A 15048-nucleotide genomic window follows, 5' to 3' on the forward strand; every position below is an offset into this window, starting at 1 on the left:
ACCCAGAGAGCCCCGCTGGGCTGGCCCAGACCTGGCACTGGGAGGAGCTCAGTCTCACCATTTCTCTCAGAAGATGATACTCTTGTGTGGAAGGACTTGCCAAGCCTAGGATCAAAGCTTCAGTAGTACCTTTTGCCACCCAAAGCTGGTGGGCAGGGAATGGTGGGCAGGAATCAGGGACGGGAAGCGAGGTAAAGCGAGATCCCAGGAAGGCCAGGCATCAGGAACGAGATGCCCATCAGCCAATGAGCCACAGCTCACCCTTCCCTACCCGGCTAGACCTGCTTTCTAACCTCTCTGTTAGGGAATGGCTCAGATATGAACATAAGATTCCCTAATTCCTGTCAGAATATTTCTCAGGGGATGAAGATGGGTGGAGTGGAAAGAGCACTTGGATTGTCACCTGTGGCCTTGGTTAAGGGGCTTGGAGACCAGCCCTCATGCTCATGCTGGTGAAGTGTTTCTGTCCATTGATGGGAGGATGGGTTCCTGGACGGCTTATGGCCAATCTGGGCTCCCCTGCCTTGCCCCCCACCTCATCTGCTTTTACAGGTAGCATGTTCCAGAAGAGCCTCCACCTGCACTTAGCCTGGGACATGTGTGCCTTCCTGCCCTGGGAGCCCTATGGGCCCAGGAGTTTTGTGGAGACACAGGGGTGTGCAGACTTGTGCTTGGAGGATTGTGGGTCTCTGGGTCCCCTTGGTGCCTGGCTCCCAGCATAGGGTATCTTGTGGCTTGAATTTCTCTGGCTTCAGACACCCTGGCCAGGCCTCTGGCTAGTTAAGCTGTCTGATTTTTGAGAAATAATTGTACACTGCACACCACTACTGCTGTTCAGGCTGCACTGGTGGGAGCGGGCTTTCTGAATACTGTGACTGCAGAGCCCCTCTTGGGGCACTGTCCCATTCATAGCCGCCCCTCTGGTGTGACTTCTCCCTCCCTCTCCCAAGCCCTCACCTTAGGTGGAAACCAGCAGTCCAGGAGAAGAAAGGTTGTTTTTTTTTTTGCCCCAGCAGCCACCATCCAAAGAGTGTCCTCAGCCCCCACACAGAATAACAATGACCCTGTGCCCTGCATCCCGAACCGGGTTTTGTGGCAGCGGTGGGCCTGTGTGCTGACATCAGCTTTTCCTGGCCCTCTCCAGAGTTCTCTGCCTGCCTCTCCTGGCTGCCCACTCTTCCCAAGACCCTGCCCCGATGGGTGAGGAGGTGTGTCTCAGTGTGGTGCCATTGCTCCCCATGTCACCTAGCTGGGACACAGTGCAGTGATTGCAAATGACCACCTAGTGAGGACCCTGGCCAGTTGTGGCTGGTGCCTACAGAGACCCCAGAATCGCCTGCGAATGAGATTGGAGCCATCCAGAAGATTGCAGTGTTTCCCCTCTTGCCCTTAGAAGCTGTATGTTAACCCTTTTCACAAAGTTATAGTCAGTGAGTCATTTCAGAGCTGGTGCAGGAATGGTTAGTGACACTGGAATGTTCATACACAAGGTTACACGCTGACAGTCTGTTCTGCCCACATCTTCGCCCCTTCTTCACCTTACTGCACTGGCACCAAAAGCAGCAGGTGCATTTGTGTGTCATCTATGAGTGTTGCAGGGTGAGGCTTCTTGGGAAGTGTGACAGCCTTGGGTGCTCACAGCCTGGAGATGGAAATGGGGGTTGGAGGGCTGGGAGCAGTGCAGGCAGGGCTCAGAGCTCTGCGTCCTGAGTCAGTGATGGCCGGGGGTGGGGAGATGCGGGGCTCAAAGCAAGGGCTGGGTAGACGAGCAGCCAGCTGTGTTGAGAAGTGTGGGGGCCAGAGCAGACAATCAGGACCCTGTGAATCCAGGGATATCACAGGGCTGGGCAGAAGCAGATAGATCTGGCTGTGAAAGCACCACCTCTGATAGTAAAACCATGTTTGGCTACAGGTCTGGCTCTCTCCAGACGAGATCAGGTATGCAGATGAGAATGATGACAGTCTTGATGGGATTTTATTTCATGTGTGGCTTTGTGGCCTGACTGTGGCCTCTGTGGGATCACAGGTGTCTGTGCTACAGACATGGCATCGTGCCTCTCCTCCGGGTGTTTTATATTTCGCAGATAAGATGCGGCAAGCAGTTAAGAAAAGAACCTCACACTGTGGGGCCAAAGACTGTTAAAGGGCCTCACACCATGGGGCCGAAGATTTCCAAAGAGCCTCATGCCATGGGGCTGAAGTTTCCTTGTGCCTTACTTGGTGGGGCTGAAGATTAATCTATAACCTATAAACATCCCTTTGTTTTTTGTTCTTGGTCATAAAAAGAGTAAAACCTCTCAGGAAGTACATTGGACAATAAAGTATGTGCATAAGAATATTGTAAGTACATGGCACGAAAAACTACCTTCTTAAAAATCAATCACTGTTTGGTCCACTTGACAATGGGAAATAATTTGTTATGCATGCCTGACAAGCAATCCAGCACAACGATTATAGTAAGTCCTTCTTTTGCTTTTTTTAGAAGTTTCTTAGGAGAGTTTTAAAATGAAGTTAATTGTGTTAAGAAGTTTCTAGGTAGAAAACCCTGTTAGCTGATAACCAGAAAGCAGCTGGCCTCTGGCTAAAGGCCATATGAATAAGAAGTCTTTTGATGCTTAGGCTTTAGCTGATAGGAGTGTACCGACCGCTGTCAACTGTCTTGGGTAATTGTCTAGCTGAAATGAGTTTTAGTGTAAGGCTTAGTTTTTTTATCTATTAACCTTGAAGGTTGCCTTCTTGCTGAGAGCACGTAGCAGCCAAAAGTCCATGGAAAAGATTGCACTGATTGTTTCTGCTTTGCTTCCATGCACATGATGATGTAATCTCACTGCTTGCAAAAATGAATAAATAAAGACCCGCTGAGTGCCTCAGTAGGAGATAACTTGCAGGAAGAAAGAGAGTATGTGTCTGCCTATCTCCCCTTCCCCTCAGCCCTTAAGTTTTCACTGACACAGTCTCATCCTTTCAGGGACTCGATATATTGCTGAGGATGGCCTTTGGCAGTTACAGTTCCATTTGTGTGGCTGACACACCCCTCCCATGTGCTCCCAGCAGTGTGAGCTCCCAGGAGGGTGAGCTCCCAAGCCTGTGTGCCCAGATGTGGCACACTCCCAACAAGGTGTGCCTTGCAGAAATTTGTGCTCTCAGGAAGCTGTACTCCCAGGAGCACGTGTCTTTCCAGGAGTGTGTCTCTTCCAGTAAGAGGTGTTTTTTCAGGAGTGTGTGTATATATACTCTTGAGATTATATTCTCCGGTGTATACATTCCCAAAGTATATGCCTCCCAGAAAGTTGTGTCTCCCTGGAGTGTTATCACTCAGGAGGGTGTGCCTCCCAGGAAGATGTGCCCTCGGGCACTAAAAACAGCCAGTTCATTTGTGTGTTTTTTAGAGTGTTACAGGGTGGATCCTTCTTGGGAGATGCTGGCAGCCTGGGGATGAGAATGGGAGTCTGTTTCTCCATGGCAGGGGTCAGAACGCTGAATCCTGAGTCAGTGGTAGCTGCGGGTGGGGAGATGGAGGGCCCAGAGCCAGGGCTGGGTGAGAAGCAGCCAGCTGTGTTGATAAGTGGGGGGAGGCAGAGCAGAAAATCGGGACCCGGTGATACCAGGGATATCACAGGGCTAGACAGGATGCTGTGCTCCCCAGGAGCATGTGTCTTCTAGGAGGGGTGCTCCCAGGAGGGTGTGCTCCCTGGCATGGCACTTAGACACTTTTGCTGGCAAAGTCCTTAAGTCATGGCTTTTTCTATTTCTAGGTCCTGCTGTCACCATTGCCTTTATCCTTGAAAGCACAAAAAAGACAACCATACACACAGATACACACAAACAGGAGTGACAATGCACTAGACACACACTATCCTCACTACCTACCCAATAGTCACTTGTAAGCCCCACAGACCCTCAAATTCTCATTTTTGAACTTTTCTGTCCTGAATTCTAATCAACTGGGATAATAAGCAGCAACATATGGTTTTATGGCAAGTGAGAGGGGTTCAAGAAAAAATAATGGGGTGAAGACAAGCATGGTCCCCAGCTAGTGCTGGTGCAGTGTGGGGAATGGAACCCCTGGAATGTGCTGTTAGGTGCTTTAGAGGCTGGCAAGGCAGGGTCCGGGATGGAGCCGGGACAGCAGCTGACCGAGGCCCTGCTCCTGGCCCAGGTCTTAGCTTGTCCTCTCCCATTCCTGGCTCTCAGCTTGAGTCCTGCTAGAGGATTTTGTGTGTATGGGGCCACATGTTAGATGTGACTGCAGATGGCCCAAGGCACCGAGGCTTTGGCTTAACCGAGCTGCACTAACTCAATTCTGTTTCTGCGTGGTGGTGGGTGTTTATTACCTAATAGGCACCGGGTGCTTTTACGTGGGTCTCTGGATGCTACATTTTGAGTTTCTGTCTGAGGAAGAAGACATTTAGGGCTTCCCTGGTGGTGCAGTGGTTAAGTCTCAGCATTATATAGTTATTGGCAGCCACTGGAGCAGGAGTTCAATCTCCAGTCAGGGAGCTACGCACGTGGTGCCCCAGACCTCTCCTTCCTCCGCCACTGATTCCCTCTCAGTGTATTTGAGTCAGTCTGCCTGTTTGGCTCCCCACTCTGTCTCTGGTGAGTCCTCTCACCCCCGTATGTCTGCCCTGTACCCCAGTTCTTGTAGGCATAAATCTTAAAAAAAATGAGACATTCAAGGGCATTGCAGTCCCTGGAAGGAACTCCCGGGGGCTTCGGTGATTGTCCTGAGTCAGATCTCATTGCCTAGGAGTCACAGTGGCTTGAAGAACAGACATCAGGCCCATGGCAGGATCCAGGGGCTGGGAGCAACTCTTCCCTCGGAGGCATGTCCAGTTTGGCAGTGTTTAAATGCTCTGGTCTGTCTGGTATCCACAGCTTTGCCTATGGTGTTCTCCAAAACAGCTGTTGCTCTGTTCACTATTCTGATAACGCCCACTTTCTCTGTGTGTATCTAACCCACAGTTTTCGAACACCCTGACCTCCCTGAGTTGTGGCTATGCCCTGCAGTGCCTGTGCTTGGCTGCAGTGTTGTGGGTTTGCCGACCCCAGTCTGTTTCTCCATAGAGCCCCCTGCCTCTTCCTGATGACGCCAAGGAGTTCCAGCCTCGGGCCAAGCCACACTGTCTCTGCCTGGTCTCTACGGGGTGGGAGACACAGCCCAGCTGCCTCACAAGGAAGAAGTGGAGGGAAGTGGGTTGTACTCTGGGTTCTACACAGGAGCCATCTGGGCTTGAGCGTCTTGTCCTGAGCCTGTAACAAGGGATGGGCCCAGGGCATTCCTTTGGCAATGCCACGACCTGGGAGGGTTGGGACATCTGTCATACCTGGGGTTCTATCCCAGGAGGGGCACCAACGAAGGTGCAGCGGGAGGCTCCCCGACTGGCTGGGGTGGGTCTTCTGAGCACTCGCTAGTGAACTGGTTACACTTCCAAAGGCACTGCTGGCTCATGAGGGCCCCCCCATGACTCACAGGGACTCCCCAGCTGAAAACGCTCTTCCCTTGAGTGACAGGCTCAGCAGAGGCTCCTCCATGCCCGTTTGCCTGGAGGAGTCAGGGTGGCCGCAGTCGGGGATGGTTGGTGATGTGGCTGTGAGCTTGCTGGTTATTGGCCCAGTTTTTCCTCTGGCCCTGGTGACCTGTGTGCAATTTCATGTATGTATGGGCACATAGGTTTTACTAATACATTGATTTATGGCCCCTCTTAGTTTGTCCTGTGCAAGCATTTCCCAAAGTAAGTCACATGGTAGATATTGCTCTTGCCTGGAAACACAGTCTGTGTGTGCTCGGGGTGTGTGTTCCATGTGTCCCACCCACGGCCTATTGTAGGACTGCATGTTGTTGTGCAGTGTGGGTCTGGATGTGGTGCCTGGTGGCAGAGGGATGGGTGTGGGGAACATGCTTGGATCCCCAACGATTTTTGTGCTCAGGGTGCAGGTGTCGCTGTGGCTGGAGTGTCCCTGCGTCCTTGTTCATTTGTGCTCCTTCGTTCTCTAGATCTGCAGGCTTGTGCCATGGAGATGTTCCAGAAGCATGGGACACCCATGGCTGGTGTGTCAGGCCTCTGAAGTGGCCTGTGCCCCAGAAGCCACAGCAGGAGCCCAAGACAGCAGTTATAGTGGAGCAGGTGGCCTACCTCACAGCTTCAGACACTCAGGGAGCTCATGCCCACAGACCTGCTGCATGCACCAAGAGGTACTGTAGCCACTCTCCAAGAGGCTGGCCCCACAGGGGCCCCGGCCACCGGGATGGGAGCCCAGGCCCATTGAGAGACCCAGTTGGTGCACCTGTGTCAGCTACCTGGCCACACTGGGCAGGCCCTGGCCATGCCATCCCTGGTGGTCCTGGACTTGTGCCTGGACCACCTGACTCTGTCACACAGCCCCTGCACCTTGGTTGACAGGCCACTCAGAGGTGTGCTCACAGATGCCCGAGGGCAGCAGGCGAGCATGTACATTCCTGTGTGACCTACCAGGAAGAACCATGCCCTCCCATGCATGTTGCCGCCATGGAGAACTCTGGTCCTCTTCTCTGCAGTTTGCCTCCCAGAAACCGTTGAACAAGCTGCTCCAGCTCATCCAGGGTGAGAATTCTGCCAGGTACTGTGCCTGCTGGTGGGGGCTGCATCTCTTCCGTCCTGTGCATCTCTGGGGTTGGGGTGCGGTGGGGCCGTGCCTGAAAGGCACCTGGTTCAGTCTCCAGAGTCAGGATCTTTAAGCAGGTCCTGGGGCGAACCTGCAGTGTCCTGCATCAGGGAACTTCTAGTGAGCTCAGGAGTAGCCTTTCCCATGGGGTAATGGGTGCCCACGGTGCCAGGGTGTGCCCCTTTCTGGCGCACACTTCTGCGGCGGGCCAGGCAGGCATTTTCCCCAAGCACTGGTCATCAAAATCACCTTTAGCCACAGTGTGAGGCTGCTGTGAGGGCTTCAGCTGACTGACCGCCGCTCTTTCCAGGGTCAAGCAGGTGATGGACTTCCCCACCAGAATGAAGATGGTGCCCATCAAGATCGTGCACACAGAGAGCCAGCGGGAGAAGGCGAGCCAACCTCGCAGCCCAGTGGGCTGGAGAAGGACCAGCTCAGGCCTCTGTGCATGTTGAAGCAGTCCTAGTCCAGCTTTTGCATGTACAGCCACCAGGGCGCCCAACCCACGCCCCCCAGCCCAGGCAACTGCGCCTCCCCTGCCGTGCTCAGCTACGTGAAGGCCAAGGAGTGCAGGGTAGAGGACCCAAAGTCGGTGGAGCTGGCCTGGGAATTCGGAGACAAGGACAAGTCCCTGGCCAACATCCTGGACCCCTGTGTAAAGATGAGGACTGCCATGAAAATGATGGAGGTCATCTTCCCCTAATATGGGCACCTCTTGGAGGATGCTCAGCAACGGAGGAAGCTGCTCCCCAAACTCCCCTCTCCTTGGCCCCTGAGGAGAAGTGCATGTGCCCTGTGCCCCAGTTCTGCCCCATGAAGTCCCTGGTGGTTTTGAGGGGTGGGATGGCGGCCGGGGAGGGGCATGCAGTCCTAAGTGCTCCCAACATGTTGCTTACTGCTGTTGCCGCCCTGAGCCTCCTGAAAGGGAAACTGAGGGAGACAGGCCTAAATCCTGGGGGTGTCGACCTCTGGGCTTGACAGTCTTGACAGCTCTACCTGCTCTTTCTCGGTGGGAGGCCAAGGTGGTTGAGGGAGACACCCACACCTGCTCCTCCACCAGGCGGCGGTTGTCAACCTGGGGCCTGTCTCCCCCAGGCACTGGGGGCCAGACCCGCGCAGCTTGGTTGTCATAACGACAGAGTCACACTCGGCATCCAGAGGGTGGGGGCCGGCGTGCTGCACCACACCCCAAAACCCAGGACAGCCAGGCCACCACAACAGAGTGTGAAAATCTCAGGTACCTGAAATGTCAGGGGCCTGCGGGAGCAGAAATAGGCACTGAGGTCTGGGGCCCTGCAAGCATCTGTGTGCACATTAGGGAGCACCCTACAGGACAGCAGAGTGGGAGGAGGAGGGCCAGGTGGACTAGACCAGAGAGCAGGCCCTGGGACAACTCATGGGATGGTGAGGGACACATGGGTGTCCTGGGGTCCCCACGCCCCACTGATATGGGTCACTGTCCTACTCCCAGGTAGAGGATGTGAGGCATGCCTCTTCACTGCCCCTTCCCCACTGTAAAGGCAATGCCTGTTGTCAGTGGCAAATTGTTTTCAGTTCTAACTCTGCCACCTGCTCTTGGCTCCCGCTTTTGCTGTGTCGAGCATGTGTCTCCAAAAGGTCACCTTTGCTCGGCCCAGGACCCGCCTGGGCCAAGGAGTGCAGGCACAGGGACATCCCTGCTGACCTTCTCCTGTGCTTCCCCAGAAGGAGGAGCCAAGTACGCCTGCTGTCATGCCACTGCTCACCAGCTCCGCCTACTACAGCACATCAGACCCCAAGGCTAAGCTGTTGATCAAGATGAAGGACCTGCAGGAGAAGCAGGAGCCTTGAAGAGGACTCAGCAAGTGACTTGGACCACGACCTGTCAGTGAAGAGAGTAGGGCAGCAGAGATGCCAACAAGCGCATGGAACTTCCCTGTAGGGGTGAGGAGGAGGGGACTCCACCATGCCAGGGGCTTTGCCCTCTGCTTTCGCCCCATGCACTGTGTCCCTACAATGGAAGAAGCTGGATAGTACTCTTCCATCCCAGGAAGGCTGGCGTCCTCACGAGACAGAAATGTACACACACCAGTCAGCAAGCTGCAGCCCAGAAGCCAGATCTGGTCATCTGTCATTGCAAATAAAGGGTTATTCAGACACACCGGTTCATGGGCAGATAGTGTCTCCTGGCTTTGGCCACAGCAGCACAGCAAAGTCACTGCAACCGTGACCATGCAGCCTTTCAAGTCAAAACTATTTCCTACTTGGCCCTTTGCAGCATAAGTTTGCCAACCCTAATGTTGGTGGTACAAAAATTAAAACCAGGGGAAGGGATAGAGAGAGCAGGAGGATGAAGATGGAGGAGGTGCAGATGAAGGGATGATTGGACAGGGAGTTGGAGTGACCAGTGGGCAGCCCTGCGAACATCCCTGCTGGCTAGGTGGGGACCCAGCGAGTGCAGAGGACCTGGTGTGGGGTGTTGAGAAGGTGCAGAGCCAAGCAAGGGATGCTCAGAGAAGAGGTCAGGAACTAAAGAGCAGGTGGCCATGATCTCACAGTAGGGACAGAATCACCACCACGAATGCCAGTGTCACTGTTCCTGTCTGAGCTTTAATGTCAATGCATACATTCTGGCCTGAGAAGGTCTGTGAGAGCAGGACCCGAGACAAAGGTCATAGGCCTTGGCTCTCTCCGGCTGTTCCCTGCTTCTCCCACCTGACTGGTCATGGCAGCCCTGCCTAGCTCCCCACCCCATCCCTACACCCCAGCATTGCCTGAAGGGCTGAGCAGCACACTGCCATTCCATGAGTGGCCATTCCTCCCAGGAGGTAGGCGCTGGTGTCCCCTCTGGAGCTGACACCATCACGAGTCCCGCCCTGTCCCCACAGCAGGAGCTCTCCAAGAGTTCAGCTACAAGATGCCGGTGTTCTGGAAGGCCTGTGAGAGACTCCTGGAGGATGTCCAGGCCAATAGCATGCTGGGGGAGGAAATGGAGGCTGTCGCCAAGAATGTCTGCAAGCACAATGAGTTTGACAAGTCCCGGATGTTCATCTGGGACCTGGACAAGGTGGTGAACCTCCTGCCACCTCTGTCGGTCTTCCTGGCCCTCCTGGAAAACATTTTCAATAGCCTGGACAACAGTACTTCTCCTGGAGATGAGGTAGGTGTAGGCACAGCAGACCTGCAGCTGGTGTTCCACAGGTTGCTTACCTGGGGATGTGGGGAATAAATCCAGCAGTCTGGAAAAGCTGGTGGGTTGGGCACCGTGGCAGCTGCAGGGCTGCCACTGTCTTGAGCCCAGGGACCAAGGTGATAAGGGTTCACGCACATATCTTTAGGAAATGAGCTTCACTTTGTCCACCCCCATGTGTCAGTGGAGCCCGCCAGTGCCTGACAGACCCCTGTCTCCACTAGCGTGTGCTGTGTCTCCCACACCACAGAGCAGCCTTGAGGAGTTTGGGGCCTGTTCACTGGCTTCCTTTCCTGACCCAGCAAGTTGGGGCATTGCCCCACCCCTTGCAGACCCTTCCTCCTCCAGGAACTCAGAAGCTTGCCTTCACTAGTGTCCACCGGCTTTCCTCAGTGTCTTGCTCCTTGAATCATGCCCAATTCAAGTCCACGTTTGCCTTTGTCCTTCTGAACTGGGTGGTGCAGGTCACTCCCTGGGGCTTGGCTTTTGGCCTATGCCAGCAACATTTCACCTTGTGCTCTGGGTGAGTAGCACCCCACATGTGGAGTGTATGACCTCTAGAGCCGCATGTCTGTCACAGGGTCCTGGCATCCACCGCAGGCCACTTGCTAGATCAGAGACCAGCAAACATTTGCTAATGGGTGTCTTTGTACGTAACAACCTTCCAAAGGATGGTCTAAGCTCTTAGTAACAAGCATAGGGGCCTCCTTGGTGGTGCAAGGGGTTAAGTACCGCACTATGAAGCAATTTGCAGTCTCAGCAGAGCAAGTTTGATCCTGGCTGGGCAGGAAATAACCCAAATGGTGACGCAGCCCTCTCCTGTCTTGCCCACTGCTCCCCTCAGCAGTGTATTTCAGTCTGTCTGCCTGTTCTGTTTCCCTGCTCTGTCTCTGGTGAATCCTCTCACCCCCAACACCCCTGCATCTCTGGCCTGTACCCCAGCTCTTGTATGCATAAATAAATCAATATTTTTTAAAATTAGTTAAAAAAAAAATAAGAGGCCTAGCTTCTATGGAAGCAGAGAGAAAATGTTCCTTTTGCAGATGAGGGTGGCTTCATGCTACATAGGAGATCTTGGTGTGATTTTGGGTCGTCGTGCAGCTATCAGTGAACACGCTGTATAGGGAATTAAAAGTAATGGGCTTTGGCTCCTGAGCCTTGTTGGCTATGTGCATGTTGAACTTTGCTTTGTGAGCTGGGCCAAATTTATCTGGAGACAGGAAAATAGCAGCAAGAAGAAAGAGGCATCTTTATGCATGCTTAAATCTCCCAAGGGTAGATTTAAATGAGACAACACAGTCGCAGGTCATGTGATGGCACAGCTCATGTGTGACCAAGGCCCGGGAGCTGTGCCATGCACTCTGGGTGTGTGGCAGCCACCCTGTCGGGATTTGACACCAGCACAGCCTCATCTGTGAGCACGTTTCTCAGAACCCACCCGGTGGCAAGCAACTCGTGGCTGTAGTGTGGTCTCCGCAGCTCAGCTTACTTTTGGTCCACCCTGCATGCACCGTCATGAAGCTGGTAGACCTATTCAGGGTTTGGGGGAGTAGAAGGAGCACAGCAGCTGGTATTGGGCCCATGTTCCCCTGGGCTCAGGCTCCAGAACCCACCCTGCCTCCCTGGACGCATGTTTGGAAGTCAGTCGGGCTCGCGTCCTGGCTGCATGACCAACGTTGCCTCGCCTTGCTGAGCTGCAGGCCTGTGCCAGGCCAGGGGTGGGTGGGATAGCCCCAGTGTCCAGGGAAGCCAGGGCAGGTTCGAATCACTGTGCCTGGTGGTGCAGGCTTTGGGAAGTGCAGGTTTCTAGAGACAAGCTAGTGAGGTGACAGATGTGGAGTCAGGGTCTAGAGGCTGCCACTGTCCCAGAAGGAGAGGGGACATGGCAGCCACGTGCCCAACATCTGGCGAGAGTTGTGTGGCTGTGCCTTTCTGTGCCCTGCCTGTGCCTGGAGACTGAGGCATCCGATGTGGTTGGGCCTCTTCCCCACAGAACCCCGAGACACTGAGCCCACCTCTTCCTTGCTCTCAGGGAGCCTGGAGGCTATAAGGAAACTGGTGGTTCTGCAGACAGACAGTGACTGTGGCTTGGATTTGAGATGAGAGACCCTCTGTGTTCCCCAGAGATGGACCCTAATGGGGAGTGCAGGCACACAAACCCCTCCCCCCCGTTTCTTCCCTCCTCCAGCCTGTCTTTCTACAGTGTTCTCAGCTGGTCCTCTTGCAGCCAGAGGACTTGGAGACCTCAATCCATCCTGCAGAGGGAGGTGCCCCAGTCAGCTCTCCCAGGGACTGGGGCCTATGTCACCAGAAGTGTCCTCAGTACCCTTACCTAGGTGCCCCTCTGAGTTCCGTGGGTTCTAGCCCCCATGGTGATGGTGCCCAAGGCTGTGGGGAGAACCAGCCTCTAGGAACCTGTAGCCAGGCTGCCCAGAGCACATGCCCCAGGCTCTGCCTGCCCCCTCTCACTGCTCCAGGCCTCAGTGCCTGCCCTTTGTCTATAGCAACTGCTGCTGGAGAGCAGAGGGTTCTGATCCAGTGGCACAAAGACACCAAATTGCTCAAGGAGAACCTGGACTGCTGCGAGCACATCGTCTTCAACATCCTGGCAGCCACCTCGGTGAAGACAGCCTGGCCGACTATGAGCACTTCGTCAAGATGAAGTGGCTCTGATCACCGAGCAGCGCGAGCTGGAGGACAAGATCTACCTGGACAAGGAGCAGTTCAAGTGCTTGTTTGACAGCCTTCAACCCGAGAGACTCCAATGGGCGCCTGCCTGGCCCAGGAGGGACCCAGCAGGTCACTTCCCCCACCACTGGTGACACACACCTGCATTTTTGCCGGCACCGACCCCTCTGGTGCCCACATGCTCTGAGAAATATAGTAAGCCCCCTGGTGTTTGGGAAGATATTGTGTCATTTTTTTGCTCCCCCCAGTGCCAGGCACACTGCCTGTCCTGCATCCTCCTGTGTGTCCACATGGCATTAGGCCGTGGCTCCGCCCCTCCTCAGCAGGGCCTCCCGTCCCCCACCCCACAGCATCCAGAGGCCCAGAGGGCCACCCTGGCCTCTGTCTTGGTGCCATATCGGGCACAGGCTTCCCCTGTTTCCCTGCTTGTCTCTGGCAGAAGGAGAAATTCATGGCAGTGGCCTCTGACAGGCCTCCTGGAAGCTGAAGCCTTTACAGGTCATCACTGAGCAAGCGAGACATGGATGACCCCCAAGTCGCTTCCTGAGGTGGCCATAGTAAAACAACCTGGTTCCAAGTGTCTGGTGATAAATCACAGCCTGCTCATTGTTTCTATTCTTTCTTTCTTTCTTTTTTTAAGATTTATTTATCTATCTATATAAGCACCGGGTACAGTCAGAAGTGCAGGAAGGTGAGAAAATTCCCCAGAGCCAGAGTGGGGAACCGAACAGGCTGAGTGATGAAACACACTGCTGAGAGGAGCAGCAAGTGCGGCAGGAGAGGTCTGCATGCCATGTGGGGCCCTTGCCTGTGGCCTGGAATCGAAGCGGCACTGCAGAGGCTGCGAGCAGCTTTGCAGCTCAGTACCCGACTGCTGTGCCACTGCGGAGGCCCCTACTTGCTGTTTCTGAGCAAATTTTCCCACCAGGACCTCATTCTGGGTGGGTTTAGTGCTTGAGGCACATGGGTTTTCCCTCTGTGGGCTCTTCTGCTTCTCTGCATGCTGGCAGAGCAGGGACCTCCCTCGGGATTCTCATGGACTTATGGATCATGCAACTGCAGGGTTTATAGATGTGCTGGGGGCACACAGCCCTCACATGAATTCCCTTTACACCAGGGCCAGGCCAGCTGGTGAGGGGCAGACTTGTGGAGAGCAGCAGCATTCATGTCTGAGGCCGGGGCTTCCTTCAGGAGCCCTGGAGACCTGCCTCACATGGCCATAAAGAGCTGTGAATATAGGGCACAGGCCTGGCTGCTGGCCTGGTTTCTCCCCTTGCCGAAACACTGACAAGTGAGTCCCTCCTCTGATGAATGCTTGGTGGTCAGCGGCAAGGACCATGGGGGCTTCATCTTAAGAGACACTAGTCAGATGTTGGTCCGATAGGGGGCCACTTGAATCCTCATTCCCCCATGGCCTGTGACAGAGGCTGCCCAGCTGGTGCAGGGTGCCACTGTCAGCAGTGACCACTGCAGTCCAGGCACAGGACTGTACCCTGTACCTCTGGGGACTCTAGCCGATTTAGGCCACTGCAGTGGGGGGTCAGGACCACAGGCCTCTGACGCAGCACCTCACCTCCAGCAAAGAAACTCCCTGTCAGGAGTTTATATTTCCTTTAAATTAAGCTATTCCCGACTTGGAAAAACACTCATTTTGCCAATGACATGACACCTCCCTCCCAGAAGTGGCCACCAGATGTGGCCACCAGCTCTGAGCAGGACCATCCCAGACCTCCATCTCCCTTCACTGTGGAGTCAACCCCAGGAATGTCGATGTCTTCTGTTTTTAATTTACTGTGATGCCTTTTATCTGTAATATTCCCCCCTCCAAGGCAGTATTGTGGTCATTTTGATGATATGTATATAAAATGTGAATAATGGGATCTGTGCCGTTTGTGTCCTTTGAGAACTTTCTCCTCCGTATAGTGATAGACCTTGCTCTGTTACCCTGTTCGCCAAGCTCACTCCCCCATCCTGTTCATTCCCGTGTGCCTCTCTCACGTCTGCTTGTTGGGAGCCCAAAGCTTCCCAATGTACATAACGTTGTATACACTGCTCCATTATACACAAGAACAACCCAGTGCAAACGTTGGCCCTTGGCATTCTTAGGTGGTGGCTGATGGCTCACCCTCTGTGAGAGCCAGTTCTGGTTGTCTCTGGATAGTGAGAGTCAGGCTGCTTGTGTGGCTCTCATCCTGCGGTCCCCATGGAGAATGTGTTCCAATCTCATGCTCGACACTTACCACTTAACTCTCAACAGTCTGTCCTGCTTGACATTCACAAAATAAATAGCCTGAATGAAGCAAATCTTTCATTTACCTAATTTATGTCATTTTAAAAAGAATAAATTATCTTCTCCATTGTCAGATTTTTGTCTCAATCACTGGTCAGTTTGGGGTGCATGTGGCTCGTGACTCTGTGCCAGGAAGGCTGCATGATGCCTTGGACACGCTGCCCACACAGTGAGAGGTGTGGACTTAGCTCACTGCCAGAGGTACACTCTGCTCTGTGCTGGGCTGGGGTGCTCAGTGGCAGATGCACCAGGAGAC

At 54.1% G+C, this 15048-nt stretch overlaps 1 pseudogene; it reads left to right on the top strand.

The window, feature by feature from the left end:
* The first annotated feature begins 6484 nt into the window (after nucleotides 1-6484).
* On the top strand, nucleotides 6485-12636 carry LOC119250813 (protein Shroom2-like; annotated as a pseudogene).
* The last annotated feature ends 2412 nt before the right edge of the window (nucleotides 12637-15048 follow it).

The sequence above is a fragment of the Talpa occidentalis genome, unplaced genomic scaffold, assembly GCF_014898055.3.
Source record: "Talpa occidentalis isolate TD23 unplaced genomic scaffold, MPIMG_talOcc4v2.1 talOcc4.18, whole genome shotgun sequence".
NCBI lineage: Eukaryota > Metazoa > Chordata > Mammalia > Eulipotyphla > Talpidae > Talpa > Talpa occidentalis.